At 40.7% G+C, this 17,112-nt stretch overlaps 1 protein-coding gene across 2 annotated transcripts in view; it reads right to left on the reverse strand.

Annotated features, from left to right (window-relative positions):
• Positions 1–17,112, reverse strand: part of ADGRA1 (adhesion G protein-coupled receptor A1) — a 1,066,191-nt gene that overhangs the window by 24,705 nt on the left and 1,024,374 nt on the right. The gene's annotated exons all lie outside the window — the stretch shown is intronic.

Genomic DNA, 17,112 nt, shown 5'->3' on the forward strand with positions numbered 1-17,112 from the left:
ATATTAGAGCGCAGTGAAATTTATAATTTCTTGTTCTCTGAGGAGGTTGACAATCACCTTTTATCTGCACTGCTGCACTTTTATTTGACCTTTTTGACATATTAGCGCTTGGTTAATTTTTCCTTTGGTGTGTCTTTTCATATATATTGTCAAACCTTGTTGCTTTTTGTTCATCAGGTCAAACATGACAGAATTTTTATGGATTAAAGAAAGGAAAAATAGGAGAGAAGAATTTTTGTCTAGATTTGATAATGTTAACATTATGGATAATGCTGAGCCAGACCTAAATCAGAGTTTTAAATCTTGGCCAATAGCATTGCTATTGGCCAAGAGTAGACACTGGCTTGTTAGTGTTTTTTTAACTAAATATATTGAATTAGATAGTATACCCAAGGGCTTGCAAGTAACCAAACATTTATCTATTAATGACGATATTGAACTAACCAAGGAATGGGAAATAACTCTTAAACGCTGCTCTATCTCTCTTATAAAAGCTCTGATTAGTTATAGGGAAAGAAAAATGGAAAAAATCAATAAAGAAATAGAGCAGGTACATAAAGATCTTATAAAATTTAAAGATGAATTTCAAAAACGTGAGAGCGAATTAGGCCAGAAAATTTCTGATTTTGAGAAAGATCTAATAATAAAAAAGAAAAGGAAATTAGTAAGAGATGATAAAGTTCCATATATAAAAAATCAAAAAAATCCTATGAATTTCCTTTCTCAGTTTAGATCTAATTATCATCAAAGAACAACGCCATCCCATGTAGCATTAGATAGATCAAGAGTAAATTATGTATCGCCTGTTGAGGTGACGAGACCCATAAGAGGAGAGAGACTGCATACTCTCTCTCCTGATTCTCGTTTGGGAGCTAGACCAAAGAATAAATCTAACCAGACACAAAGGAAACAGGATTTTCACAATCGAGAGAAAGATTGGAGAATACCATCACATTACAATCGATACCAACCTTTGCAGGAAAGGACACCAAAAAGATCAAGAGATATAGATGAAAGAGAGGATTGGGAAGAGGGAGACCTCAGACGTCCAAGGTTTCTTTAATTGGATCAGGTGTATTCAATCTATCAGATAGACCTCTGAGCGACACTGAATTATTGCTTCTTTCTAAAGGTTTAAATTTGCTCCTAGCACCAATCCAAATCTTTTTAATTTGTTTTCAGAACTTAATAGATATGTGCGCTCATTATGTAGACAACTATATTTTTTTTCTAAAAAGAAGAAAAAGACTGGATTGGAAGCTAATGATAACCCAATAATTTTGGATGCAGATGACCTGGACTGTCTATCAATCCTGGAATCACTACAATTGGAAAATACCACGAGTGAACAAAGTAAATTAATATATAACATTCAGGATTATCTCTCTTCTTCCTCCTCCCTCTCCTCTCTATATCCAGATAGAAACAAATTTAAGAAAAAATTTATTTTTTTTCCCCTTAATCATAGCAGTGCTAGTATACAACTCTTCTATAAAAATAGGGACTTTAAAAATCTTTGCTATTCTTATCCACATCTGGACTTAGCTAAGAGAAATGTATCTTATGGTGAAAGAATGGCTCTTAGAACACTTCAGGATGATGACTCCGTCATAATTAAACCTGCCGATAAGGGCGGTGGAGTCGTCATCCTGAATAAACAAGACTATATTAGAGAGGCTCTTGGTCAGTTGCGGGATGTTTCTTTTTACCAAACTTTGGACAGTGATCCTACAATAAGGTTCCAAGGGGAACTTGGGATTCTATTAGAAGGGGCAAGAGAGAAAGAGATCATCAGCAAAGATGAATTTCACTTTTTATTTATATGTCACCCTATTACACCGGTATTTTATTATTTACCTAAACTACATAAATCTTTAGTTTCACCACCTGGGTGCCCTATAATTTCTTGTATTGGGTCACTTACTTCTAATTTGTCTTTTTATGTTGATCACTTTTTACAGAGTCACGTTGTTTCACAGAGGTCCCATATTCGTGATACCCTTGATCTTCTAGAAAAATTGAAAGATATTGCCTGGCGTCCTGGATACGGATTTTTCACCCTTGATGTCCAGGCATTATATACTAACATTCCACATGAGGCAGGTTTGTCTGCGGTTAGGCAGACATTAGACAGTGGTGGAGGTACCTCTGTGGAACAGCGTGACTTTTTACTAGATTGTATTTGGTTTATTTTAACGCACAATAATTTTATTTTTGACTCCACCCACTTTTTACAAATTCATGGAACAGCCATGGGCACAAGATTCGCCCCGAGCTTCGTCAACATTTATATGGGCGTGTTTGAAGATCTTTACATCTGGGGTGGCCCAGCCGGGGCGAGTCTGGTGTTCTATGGCCGTTATATAGATGATTTATTTTTCATTTGGGATGGGGATAATTTGTCAGCCACTCTTTTCACTGATTTTTTGAACACTAACAATATGAACTTAAAATTCACTTCACATTTTAGTCACGAATCAATTAATTTTCTTGATGTCACATTATCTGTTGCTGATGGTAAAATTGTCTCTACCCTGTATACTAAGAAGGTAGATTGTAGTTCATTCTTGCATTATAGGAGTGGACACTATCGCCCTTGGGTCCAAAATATCCCAAGAAGCCAAATGGGTAGAATCAGACGCAACTGTACCCAGGATGCTGATTTTGATTTGCATGCCAATAGACTCAGAGATAACCTCTTGGATAGAGGTTACCCTATGGGTCTGCTGGAGGATGCAAAGGTCCATGCAGAAAGAATACATAATTTAAAATCAGCAAAGAATAGTGAGTCAGATGAAAAGACCAATATTTCTAAATCAAATAATGAACTGAAAAGAAAAACAAAGACCTATAAATACATCTCTATTATTTATTTCTCAATTTAATAATAAATCTAGATGGATAAATACTATTCTTAATAAGAACTATAAAATCTTACATTGTGATCCAATTCTTTCAGAAAACATTGCACTAAAACCAACTATAGTATTTAAAAAGAACAGAAATCTAAAGAGCTTTCTAGCCCCAAGTACTTTTAGGAATAATTTAATAAAAACAGAGGCAACTAATAGTTGGTTATTACAAAAACCTAAAGGTTGTTATACTTGTAACCATACGAGATGCCTTACTTGTAAACATATTGTAAATAAATGTAAACAAATAATATCGGTGACATCTGGGGATACCTTTGACATCAATAGTTTTATTAATTGCGAATCTTCCTATGTTATATATGTGTTGAGCTGTAACTGTCCCCTACAGTATGTTGGTCATACCACACGTACTCTAAAGGAGCGCTTTCGTGAGCACAGACTAAATATCTTGAAGTGTCTGGAGGGACATAGTGTTCCCAGATATTTTTCTGAATTTCATTATAGCAATCCAGAATGTGTAAGAGTTGTGGGGCTAGAGATCATCAAAAAAACATTACGGGGTGGCGACAGGTTCAAATAGTTATGTGAAGCGGAATCTAAGTGGATTTTTAGATTACAATCCTTATCTCCAGGTGGACTTAATGAGGCATTAGATTTTTATGAGTAGATGTTTATTCTGGGTCGCTGGGTGGGCTGTCGCCGATTCCATACATACTGTCTGGTCGATGGAGCGGCCATGTCCTACTTTTCATCCTCCCCCCCTCCCCTCTTTCTTTTTTATCTGATTTATTATACTTTCATATGTGTATATATATATGCATGTATATGTATGTGTATATGTATGTGTATATGTGTATGTTTATCTGTGTTTATATGCATTCGTGCATATATATATATGTGTATGTGTTTGCATGTTTTATGCGCTGACGGACTGATCATGGCTCATTTGGGCTCTTTATGTGCAATATATTATATCTAATTTATTTAAAAAGGTCTAAGATTTAGTTATCGTTATTGGATTAATAATGTAATTTTATATGGATTTATTAATATTTCTATATTGATTATTTTTATCTAAGATTATTATTATTGATATTGATATTATTAATATTAATTTATATAGTAATTATACTTTGATTATATTTAATTTTAATTTTTATTCGACTTATTTGTTATGTTTTTTTTTGCCGGGACAGAAGGCTATGTTTGTGTGTATATATTAAGTTATTGTCATATACTAATGTTGTATTAATGAGTATTAATATTTAGCTATTAGTGTCATTTGATGTTTTGCTCTTTTTGTTTTTATGGTACGATTGCATTTATAATTACCATATGATCCACTTGCTATATATGGGATCAGTTCACAAGGAGTTAAAAAACTGGCTAAAACTAATTAAGCAATTATCCAATGATTAAAAACCTACTGCTATTTATACAGCAAATTTATAATGGGAGAACATTTTAGCTCGAAAAAGGCTACAGTGTAGTCGAAACGCGTTGCTGTTCTCTTGGATCAATTTCTGGACATTATTTTACCATCTTCTTAATTGCCTACATATGCACCGGCTGACCGCTATTATTCTTGGCGTGAGATTCCACTTGAAGAGGCTGCTGTGGTGACAGAGACGTGCTCTGTTGTAGAGCCGGCACACGGGGATTTCCTCACTCCACTGGCTAACCGCCCTGACTGCGTCCCGATCCAGGTCTCAACAAGCCGGAGACGGGAGGCACTCATCGGTGAGTTTTCCAGCTACTCCGTCTGACACACCAATACGTAGTTCAGCCCACACGTGGAGCCGCCTCATTTGCGGTCTGACAAGCTTGACCGCTGCTACACATTCAACGGCTAGAACGGAGACAGGAGTCCCGTTTATTTGCAAACATCTCATTGTGAGTTCAACATTCTCCGGATCCCCTGAATCCATGTAAAGGTACTTTGCCCATTTATTTTCTATCTACAGGACTGGAATTACATGCAGGGACAATACTGGACCCCCATTCTCATTCACAAATTGAATGATGTCCTTATACTATAATTTCTGATTTTTTGCTTTCTCCTTACATGTAGGCAAATTGTGCTTATTCTTTTATGCAATATTTTTCATTATTCCTTTTTTGTATTGAAGTGTATCCAGTTTTAATAGTGTCATTGCAATTTGTATCTAAATATTCAGCTCTTTTAGATCAGGAGCCTGATCAACTCCTTAATCTATTTACAATTTATTTATGATTTATTTCTATTTTTGCTACAATATATGACAAATTTTTATATGTATGTTCAAGGTGAAATAAAACACTTATTTATATAATACATAGTACTGCCTGTGTCCCAGCATAAATATTAGAGCGCAGTGAAATTTATAATTTCTTGTTCACTGGGGCTTGCGGCAGATGAGATCCTATCACAAGGGTCTCGTTGCAAGCCGCGATGGTCAAAACCATCGCGACCATCACCTGGCCGCTCGCTAAAGCTGTGGGTGGTCACCCACAGCTTAGCGAGCGGCCAGGAGGCCGGTCACAAAAAAACGCCCTTCAGACCTGCGAGCTGCCTCCGGCAGCGAGCGGGTAGGAATCAGGGCCACAGTGTCTAGCAAAATAGAAATGGGATCGGTGTCACAAAGGTGTGTTTGAATATGTGGCCTGAGGAGAAACGAGACCCTAGGGTTAGTCTGTAAGAGGAAAAGTACTTTCCCGCTCTTATAGGAACACTTGTACCAAAATGTATTTAGAAATCCTCTAGAGATGGTGTCTATGCCACTGTAATTCTATTTGGGGAAATACCCCTGTTTCTATGAATGTGAGCCATCTGTGAGAATTGTGTCTGTGACACTATGATACTCAAAAGGACAAGTTCCTTAATCAGAGTAAGGGGTCCATTTATCATCACTTAATTTCTTCAAAAGCAGGTGAAAAGGAACAAAGTTTTGGGGCCCGCTGTCCCCATATACTAAATTCATCAAGCTCCAAAAAATACAGCATTTCCGGAGCTTGACTGCAAGCGCATTCACCATATTCAGATGCTTTGCTACCACACACCCGCTCCTTCCATATGGGAAGGAGTCCCGGGTTGCGAAGAGGGATCCTTTCAGATCCCTCTGCCCCTGTCCGGCTCCATACGCCGGAACTCGGCAGTGCTAATTTTCACTGCTCCGAAAGGAGCAGTGAAAGCGTTCGGGGAGACATCAGATTTATGGATCAGCTGTCTCTGCGCCAAAACAATGATGAATTGCTCTGGTGCTCGCCGCGGGTTAGTATGTTAATTATTGAGGTCCGCTCTGACCCCGAAGATTAACATAATGAATAGACCCAATAGTGAGCTATATAAACCAGGAATGTCCAAACAGCGGGTAAAAGCTGAAACAATTTATTTATACAGAGTCAAGCAATTATACCTGGCTTTGTTTATAGTTAACAAATTGTCATGGAGATTAGTGTACATATAGCACAATATACTCTTTTCTCGCTATTTCAAACAATACATCTAAACAATTATAAAAGAAATAATTAACAATGAAATGGAAATAAGATGACAACAAAAAGTTTAATTTAAATCTTCGCCGCGTTTCATGGCACCAGTCACCCTCTTCAGACAGTCACTACATGCATCCATTGTGAAATTAGCTGTCATCATTGTCTGTGTATACTTGCACCAGTTTTCACTGTACTTTATGCAAGAGAACCAGGATCTTTACATGCACAAAACTCAGTATAGAGTAGCCCTCTACAGTATGTTCGAACTCCCCTTTACCACCCAGTTTTGCCCTTTCAAAGGTGCACTTGAAACTCTCGTAGTTGCTCATAGTTACATATGCTCAGCTATGTACCACGCATTGCACAGCAAGGCTGTAATTAGGGGTGCATGAGTATGCATGTATTACTTTCACCCTTGAGCCCCTTGTAATTACATTTTCTGTTGACAAACATACCAGTGAGTAATACAGTATCTATTATGCTATGTGCTATGCTTGCAGTACTTGAAATAAAATAAAGCAATGTAACTGGAAGAGTGCCCGTGTATCGAGAACCCCAGAGTAATAAAACAGTGATTGTGAGTTCCCATTTCTACCTGAGTAATAGCAATAAATGAGTAAAACAATTAGGCAATGTAATTGGAACATTTAACATCCATGCATCGTGTAACAAAGAAAATAATGTTCACTATTAGGAATGTGAAGAGTTTTTCCTTAGGCTTGCAGTATATTTTATAGCTGCTGCCTCATAAAGGCAGTCTCCAGCTTCTCATTTCGTGTTTCAATTGCCAGTCTCTCTCCACATTATCCCACACCTGTACACTTACATTCCCGGAACATGCGTCAGGAATTGCAGTGATGAAGTGCTAGGGATATTTCTGAAGAGCAGTGTCCTGTGACAGGATGGCTCTTTGTGATCAAGGAGAAGAAGATTCTCATATAAATAGTAGGGATCATTTATCAAGATGTCATAAATACAGAAATGACATGCACTGAATCATTACTTGCAAAATGCTGTTTGTTAAGCTGCTTTTATATTAAGGTTTAATGGAACTTAGATCTTTTATAGCCTGTAATAGGCAATACAATTATAATAGCATCAACAGCACACTTCCACATCAGCCTTGGAAGAAAGGAATATTAATAAGAATTGTATAATGATATTATCAGACCAGGTTATTCAGATGTCTATGGCACGGCAGAATATTCAGATCTTATACAAGCCAATGTGCGTCAATATCCATTTATTAAAGCCTTCTTTTTTAGCTGACATAGGGCCAGATTCAGCTTGGATCGCAGTTGCTTATACGCACGCAATCGGCCGATTGTTGCGTTCTGCACATGCGTGTGCATCGCAGTGCCACATGCGAATACATCGCAATGCGCGTGCACGAACCAGTCATATGGCGATCGGGATTGCGATTGCAGTGACCACGCAGACCCATTGCACAGTGATTGACAGGAAGTGCCTTTTGTGGGTGTTGACGAGGGGGGGTGGTTGGGCAAACACAGGCGTGACAGTGCATAAATTAGCCACTGCGGTACCAGACGCAGCCTGAGGCCTCATAGCGTGTGCTGAAGTTAGCAATTCCTGAGTAAGGTCTGACCTGTCTTAACTGTGTGTATGGGTCTGATGGTACATGATTGTACCGATGTTTTCGCAGTCTTGCTAACCATTATGGATGTGCGTGTAACTGTAAGGTAAAGTGGGCGTCCTTACGTAGTGCTGCGGCAGCTTTGCAATCGCTCTGGATTAGCATACTAATCACACTGAACTGCGTGGGGACGCTATATTGCGATCTGTAGTGAATCAGGCCCATAGCTAAGTTTAAAATTTTTTTACTTTTACACTGCATTACTATTCAGGGGAGCTGACAGCTGCGGCGAGCCCAAGTGGAAGGGGGTGTGGTCTAATCACGGGAGGCATGGCCATGCCCCCTTAGGATAAAAAATAATAAAAAAATATATAATTTTTGTAGTCCCCTACTGCAGCCCAGTACACAGCAGCATGTCCTGTGATGCTGTGAGGTAGGAGGAAGGGTGGGCGCAGAACCCAGGCCCCCGCCGCTCCTCTCCAGAAAGCCCAGGCTCGGGTAATTAGTATCCACCCCCTTCCTCTCGGTGCCCCTGTTACTATTAACTAACAGGCATTAAACGTTTTTTTTTTTTACCCGATATTGAACAAATGTTTAAAGGTCAGATGTCATAGGCACGGAAGATTTGCATACCCATCATGTAAAGGTTAATATTTAGTTACCAATTAAATTATGTGAGATATAATAATAAGTGGTGTTATATTTTAATTATATTATACTTATTATAATTTGTTTATATAGTGCCACCTTTTTTTGCAGTGCTGTACAATCTAAATTTACTAACACACAAGTGCGCACACACACTAGGGTTAATTTTGTCTAGAGACAATTACCCTCCCAAAATGTTTTTGCACTGTGGGAGGAAACTGGAGCTCACGGAGGGAGAACATAAAAACTCCACACAGATCGGGCCCTGGTAGGGAATTTAAACATGATCCCAGTGTAGTGAGGTAGCAATGCTAACCTTTGTGGCACTGTGTTGTTATCAATCTGGCGGTTTTCCCCGATGCAGTAAACCGTCTCAAACAGGAAATGATCTCTTCTGCTTGGATAATCTTTGTTTGGGGTTTTCAAAGCCTATCCCCTGCGCAAGCGAGAGGATTTCCTGCTCACCAACAATATACAGTATATGTATATTGGGAGTCCCGACAGATCAGCAGAGCTGAGGTTTCCTTTTCAAAATCTATGTAGTTGTAAATGAAGGTATAAAACAGATGTCAACTGCTATCTTGAACTCCCTAAATCTTTCTCTCATTGTATGATCCAAGCTGCTACAGTTTTAACTGAAATATCATACACTGAAGCATACATACCTACTTTTTTCATCTCCTCTACGGCAGAAGCCATAAGAAGAGCTGCAGCCTACAACTAATGGGGCGGGGCCGGATGCTGACTTAATTAGGCTCCACCCCCCTTTTGGTAAATTGCCACGTTTTTTTGTTCTGTAGAGAGAGGGCAGGGCTAATGACTCGTTTTTGCTTCATTTTGGCCCTGTTCCCTCCATACGGACTGGCGATTCACATTTTTATCTCCCCCATTCTGTCCCCTCCACTAAGTTGGCGGGATGCAGGAAATCTGGCCACTCTTCCAGTGGTCCGGGGATCTGAAAAATCCAGAGCCCCCCTTCAATTTCTGGGAGAGTAAGCAAGTATGCTCTGAAGTTAAAAATATTTAAAAATAAATCAGGGTAATATAGTATCTTAAAAATATTACAGACTCACGGTGAACTAAAAGTTAATCTTGAACTCGGCTTGAGAGTTATCAGCTCCTACACTACCCTATCACGGGCAGCTTCCTCACTACTTTATAGCTACCATGATTCACGGCTGAAGGGGCAAAAGGCAGCTAAAAGTACAGATAGACGAATATGAAGGATGACTCTCAACAAAGTCAGTCTGTGGGCCTGAATCAGATATGGACGCAGTGCCAATAATTACGCAGTTGAGCGATTATCTGTCAACTACGCATGCATCAGAGTGGTGCTACGCACGCTCCAACATACCTTAGCGATTCTGCTCACTGTGCGTACTTCTTTGCAAAGTGAATGACATTCAGTGAACTTTTGGAGGTGGTTTCTGGGAGGGGTGGTAAAAAAACGCAGGTGAGTCGTGACCATTTTTGGGGCAGGTCTCTACAACAGCGATCCCATATGCAGAAAACTTGGTGCCAGTGTTTTAGTTCCGGTGGTCATTCTGCGCCACCATAGGGTTACTCAGATGGTCGATTATAGAAGGATCTGCGACCACCGCTGCATGTTTGTACGCACTTGGTTGGATCTGCAAAGTCGTCGTTTCAGGAGCACTGAAAAACTTTCTAGGTGTATTTTTGTGTGGGTAGCACAGACAGTGTAGTGGTTAGCATTACTGCCTCACAGCTCTGAGGTCATGGGTTCGATTCCTACTATGGCCCTAAGTATGTGGAGTTTGTATATTCTCCCTGTGCTTGCATGGGTTTCCTCTGGGTTCCTCCCACACTCCAAAGATATACTGGTAAGTTATTTGGCTCCCAACAAAATTAACCCTAGTGTGTATGTAGTTTGGGCTTCACTGTGAGCACAAAACTACACTTAACACAGGGCTGCTGGAAGTATGTAGGATTCCCAACCTACAGAATGAAGGTACAGTATGTATAATAAAAGAAAGAAAAAAACAGCGCTCACAAATAGTGACACATTTAAATCGTTAAATTGAAAACAGTTATAATAATAACTGAGTATAAAGCAAATTTAAAAAAGGTATATATTTTAGATTGGCTAAAAGTAGTCAAAAAAAGTGTACTGATATTGGCTAAATAGATTAAACAAGAATTTACCTAACACCGATATACTGACATTAAACAATAAACACAGCACAAACAATACAAACAATTAAGAAAATATATATATTGATCCTTTAGTCAATTTAAGTGTGTGCTATACTAAAAGAACACTTCAAATTAGCAAGGTGTAAAAAGGTCCTTAGTTAGGATATCTAGTTATTCCAATGATAAAACAGGTCAGGATTTCCAGATCTCCTTGTGTGGATGCATTAAAGTACTTTATAAGTCTGGTGGGGATATTATTGTCCCACAAGGATTGTAAGACTAGTGTCTCCTTGTGAATTCCAAAAGGTGGGGTCTCACAATGCAAAAACCACGTTATAGCAGGATATAGTTGGCAGGGAAGTGGTGATCCGCCTGGAAAGCGTTTTACTCACCCAGTCCTGCAGCGTGTCAGTCCTCCGCTTGTGTAGCGGGTATCCGTCTCGACATCTGAAATGAGCACAATTCCCTTCAGGGAGAGGACTGGCCATTCGCTTGTAAGCGCGGTCATTGGTCCGGGATCGAGGTGGTGTAAGGGTGTCCGCCGGCAGACATACCTAGTGTGTATGTGTGTGAGCATGTGATAGAGAATATAGATTGTAAGCTCCACTAAGGCAGGGACTGATGTGAATGGACAAATATTCTCTGTAAATTGCTGCAGAATATGTGTGCGCTATATAATAACTGGTAATAAATAGATATAGCACTAATGCTGGCCATACACTGTCAGATAAAAATATCTGTCTGACCGACAGACCAATTTAAAAGCAACAGATATCTTGCCCATACACTGACAGATAAAAATATCTGTCTGACCAACAGACCAATTTAGAAGCAACAGATATCTTGCCCATACACTGACAGATATTTTAACACAACCAACAGATTTTTTTCAAACAAAAATCTGCCAGGCTCTGTCATATTTTTGTTCCCTCACAGGGGAGGGACAAAAGAATTTGCACTTTAGCAACTATAAAATATGCTGACCCCATTTTCAAGAACCCCAAATTTGCTGGGCATAGTTATTTTCACCCCCCAAAAATTCTAAATGCTCTTCTGCATCACTTTCTTCAAAGTCGCATTTATGCACTTGCCACGGCAATTATAAACCACGACTTCGTTCAGTAGTTATAAATGGGGGACCCATAGTGATCCCCCATGTCTACACATCTTTAGGGGGGTCCCTAGAATATTTCCCAAAAATTCCCGTTTTTGTTGAACCTGTAAAAAAAAGTAGCAAAAATGTACAAAAAAAATTACATAAGGTCACCCCCCAAAAGGCAAACCAGCCCCAGGCTTGCCAGCCAGTGGTGGTTTCTAAAAATACGGGGAACAAAATGTGTAGGGTTCCACCGTATTTTAGAAACCAACACCAGGCTGCAGGGACTAGTGCTGGTTTTAAATATAGGGGGCAAAAAAGACGTGGGGTACCCCCTATATTTAAGACCAGCACCAGACCCAACCGACCGGGGTGTAATGCCACAGCCCAGAGACCCAATCACCGGGGCTCCAGGTCCAAAGCATTACACCCCAAGTCGGTCAGCGCAAGCCGGTGATCTCGGGGGAGTCGGGGACCCCCAAAAAAGGGTCCCCCCTCTCCCGAGCACCACAGGCTTACGCTGAAGCCTGGGGCTCATCCCCATACCCCTGGAGCGGTGGGTATGGGGGTAATAGGGGGGCCAAATAATGTAGCACTATTGTACTTTACAGTGGAACTACAAGTGCCAGCATGCCTGCCATTTTGCACTTGTGGAACTACAAGTGCCAGCAGACATGTGGCACGTGTAATTTCAATGTAAAATAAATAGGTAAAAAAATCCAAAACACACACACCGTGCCCAGTATAAGTTTATTACATACACCTACCCATTCACACATACTTACCTATACCAGATGTTCTGTCCCCTTCTCCACGTAGAATATCCAAAAAAAATGGACCTGCAAAGAAAGATTTCATACTCTCCTACATCCAGCGCTGGTCTCCGCAGTAATCCATGGGTGTTTAAAAACAAAAAAACGTCCTTACCCGATCCACGAAACACAGCTATGTGTATGTGTGTTGTCACACATACACATAGCTCCCGAATGGCAGCTCTCGGCTCTTCACGGGGCATTGCAGTCCCGTGAGCCAATCAGCAGCAGCGCTCACTGTAGAGCGCCCGCTGATTTGCTCTGGCAACTGACAGTTCCCACGTGGGCTGAGTCACACCACGTGGGAACTGTCAGTAGCCGGAACCAATCAGCAGGCTCTCTACAGTCAGCGCGACCGCTGATTGGCTCACGGGACTGCAATGTCAGAACAGCGCTGTCTTACCATCTACTCACTGCCTAGACTTCAACTAATCTATGACGCCGGAAGTGAACAGCGGCTACCCGGAAGTTCGTCGGCTCAGCGCACAGCTCTGCAGTCGCTGGGGATAGAAAGGTGAGTACATGCACATGGAGAGAACTGGGGGAAAAGTTGGTCGCTCGGGCAGTGACCGCATACACTGCCCGATGCGGCCGACTACAAACTTGCAAATATCGCATTAGTCCGACATGCTGGTCAATTCGGCATGCCAGACCGATCGATATTTTGATATTGGTCGCCCCCACACACAGTACAATTATCGGGGCGATCCGCGGATATCGGCAGGATCGGCCCGATAATTGTATAGTGTATGGCCAGCATAAGCAATATTTAAAGAATGTATTTTCATTCATTAAAAGTTTTATTAAATTAACATTATTTTCACATTCCACTTTTGTCAGATCACAAAGAAAAATGTTTTGCTTAGCAAAATTCATGTTTATTTCTCCTTTATACTTTTCTTCTGCAGTTTCAGACTTGTTTGTTATAGAAGATAACATGTTTAGGCCACTTTGAATTCAGGTTTTCAGTATATCTTCTATAGCTAAGATTACTTTCTTGGCTAAGGCTGTAGCGTACATGGACTGCCCTTCTATTTTCTGTACCATTGTCATGTGTGCTAAAAATAGACAATTCTAAAGAGTTTGACTTTTCTATCCAATTTCTTTTTGTTACATGCAAGTACTTGGTTCCAGAATTGTGTTACAACGTAACAATACCAGTGACAATAAAGAGTGTCTGCCATGTTTTCTTTGCATTTGAAACATTAGTCTGGTTTCATCAATCTTAACAGGTTGAATCCCGAGAGACAAAAATAATCTTTGAAGAATTCAATGTGTAATTTCCTAGTAGTAGCTTGAAGGTAAAAGGCCTAGAAAGTGTATGGATAAGTCTGATACTTCTGATGTAGAAAATTATGTTAAAAGCGCACATCCACATCCCCTGCAGTGCCTACACTGAACGATCAGTCATTCAGTGTAGACACCCTCCATCATCCCCGAACATGGCCAATCTGTCGTTATCGGCAGATTGACTAGCATGTTCTGGCGATGATTGATGTCAGAAACGACCAGTGGGAGCACGCATCGCTGGTCGTTTCCGACATTTGCATGCCCGATTTTGTGTCTGATTAGTGAGCGATTGAACGATAACGATAACGATCAAGTAGTGGATGTGCGCCTTAAGCTGCTTGTTTACCATCTAAAATCCTTAACAAAAACTGCTACTCAAATTTTGTATATGCATAATAAACCCTCCTCAACTGACATATTGCTTTATACATGGCAATACAGTTTTATACACAAAACTAGTAATACAAAATGCAGAGCATAAATGCCCCTCTATTGAATTTAAATGTCCACAAAGTTGCAAGCTTCATTAGATACCGGGTATGGATTTTCAAAACAATGATTTGTATAAAAATGTATTTGCGTCTAGTTTGACACTGTTTATCCTGAGGGCATGGAGTCTAAACACAGCACAGGATTTCACCAGTGACCCCCGCCAATGGATATGGTGTTTGCTGCTGTGCTGCACAATAAAGCTAGCTCGATCTAGGCAGGTGGCAAGCAACCCGTAGTCCAAATACGGTCCAGGGTCAGAGAGAGAGATATCAGAGCAGACGAGTAACAATCCAGGATTCGGGCAGACAGCTAATGAAGACCAGTTCAGAAACAGGCCTACGGGCCTGCTTCAGAGAGAAACTCCGATGTTTACGCAGTTGAACAATTATCAGTGATCTGGGCATGCGTCAAGTTTCATCATCCCTGTGACTCGCAGTTAGGATTTATTCGCAAGCAGGGACTGTTTGTAGGAGGCAACAGGGGGTGGTAACTGAAACGCAGGCATGTCAAGACCAATTTTAGGACCTGTCTCAGTCTACGACAGTGATGCCCTATTCAGAAAGAAATAGCTCTGGCACCTCAGTTTCGATGGCCATTCTGAGTAATCATAGGGTTACTCAAAACTCTGATAATCAACTGATCTGCAATCAATACTGCATCTTTGCATGCAGTCATGTGGATCTGCAAAGTCGCCGTCTCAATACAAATCTCGGCGCTGCGACATTTGCATGTTTTTGCACACCTGTTGCATATGGATTTGCAGCTTAAGATGGAGGAGCTGGCCTTTGGGATTGTTGTGCTTCCAACTTATATTGTGACAACTCTTATAGTTTATGTATTTGTTACAGTCCACATTCTTGATTTCTCTGGCTTTATGTATCTGATTATTTTTGACCAACAGTGTGATGATCAAATAATTAATACTTTGCTGGTAAAATGCAAACCAAATTCATTAGAATTAAATAACAAAATAGGATGCGCTGTCACAATGCAGCTGGTATAAAGGGCTAGTCAATCCCTAAAATAAAAAGAATACAATAGAGCAACAACCAGCGCTGTATAAAGGAAAAAGATGGACGGTGCAATAACACCATATAACACAATTTATTAAAACCAACAATTGTATAAATAATATCAATATAAAAAGTCCATGATATGAACGGAATAAAAGTCTATGCCTGTATTGAATGACTGGACCTAGGACAAACTCGTATTCATCCCACTTGAAAAAATAGATGGTTAATGAGCACTTAATTTACCATGCGGTGGTATGACATTCACCCTCACAGTCCTTTTAGCATCCAGGAAGCAGAAGTATTGGCTGTGGATATATATATTGTCTGTAATAGATGGGCACTTGGTTTACCATGTGATGGTGTGGCAATCACCCACACTGGGCCTGATTCAGACCCACTCGCGAGCGCTGAGCGCTCGCAAGCGGGTCGATGGTGCCCTAGTGCGCATGCGCACGACGGAGGGAGCTCCGTCGTGCGCATGCGCGAGACCCGGGGAGCGACAGGGAGGCCGTCGCTCCAGGTCTCACACCAAAGGGGGCGTGCTGTCGATGTTGATTGACAGCATGACCCTTTGGTGGGCGTGCCGGGGGCGTGGCTGCAAGACGGAGGCATTCCCATGGGAACGCCTACCGTCTGGGTCCGGCCCCACTGACATCACCACTGATAGAGCCAAAATCACTCCAGGGCTTGCGGTCACCGTGACCCTACCGCAGGGTCTCGTCGCAAGCCCGATGGTCGTGATGGTCTTGACCATCGCGACAATCATCATGGACGCTCGCATAAGCTGTGGGTGGTAACCCACAGCTATGCGAGCGTCCAAGAGGCCGCTCCAAGTTTAGGTAGGAGGGCCCTGATTCAGAGCGAGCGCTCTGGTCAGAGCATCCGGCTCTGAATCAGGCCCACAGTCCTTTAAGCATCCAAGACGCAATTGTATCAGCTGTGTAAGGAGTCAGCATGGAAAGTTCCAAATAGTAGCAACAAGTCCTGGGAAGGAGTATGGCAGGGTCCAAACGATGGTCTAATAATAGTACAGGCAGACAGGTCTCAATGCGTTTCACTGGATAATGTTTTTCCTTTATACAGCGCTGGTTGTTGCTCTATTGTATTCATTAGAATTAAGGTGATTTATAAAGTGAGAAATAGAAATGTCACCCCCATCCCAAACGGAAAACAAATCCTCAATATATCTGCCATAGGGAGCCAGGTTTGCCTCAAATCCGCCATTCCAAATGTAATATTCTTCATATTGTCCCATGTAGAGGTTAAAGAAGCTCGAGGTATACCTGGTTCCCATGGCAGTCCTGTGTATTTGTAAATAAAACAATGATTCAAATGAAAAATAATTGTGTTGTAAAATTAACCTGATGGAAAATAAAATCAAGTCATATGATGCGACTGTCATAGTGGTATTATGTGATAAATATTCCACTGTTATGATACCTAATTAATGTGGTATATTAGTACGCTATGATTCTGCATCACAGATAAGTAATTTATAAGAATCTTTCCACTTTATTGTTTACATTTTTTTTCCAATCTCTAATATAAGATTGTAGAGATGTCACATAACCTTGTAGGTGATAATCAACAAAATAAGTTACATTCGTGGTAAGGAACCCAACACCTGAAATAATTGGGTGCCCGGGTGGGTATGTGATACAAT

The sequence above is a fragment of the Taudactylus pleione genome, unplaced genomic scaffold (genome assembly GCF_031769625.1).
Source record: "Taudactylus pleione unplaced genomic scaffold, aTauple2 ptg000198l, whole genome shotgun sequence".
In the NCBI taxonomy this organism is placed as follows: Eukaryota; Metazoa; Chordata; class Amphibia; order Anura; family Myobatrachidae; genus Taudactylus; species Taudactylus pleione.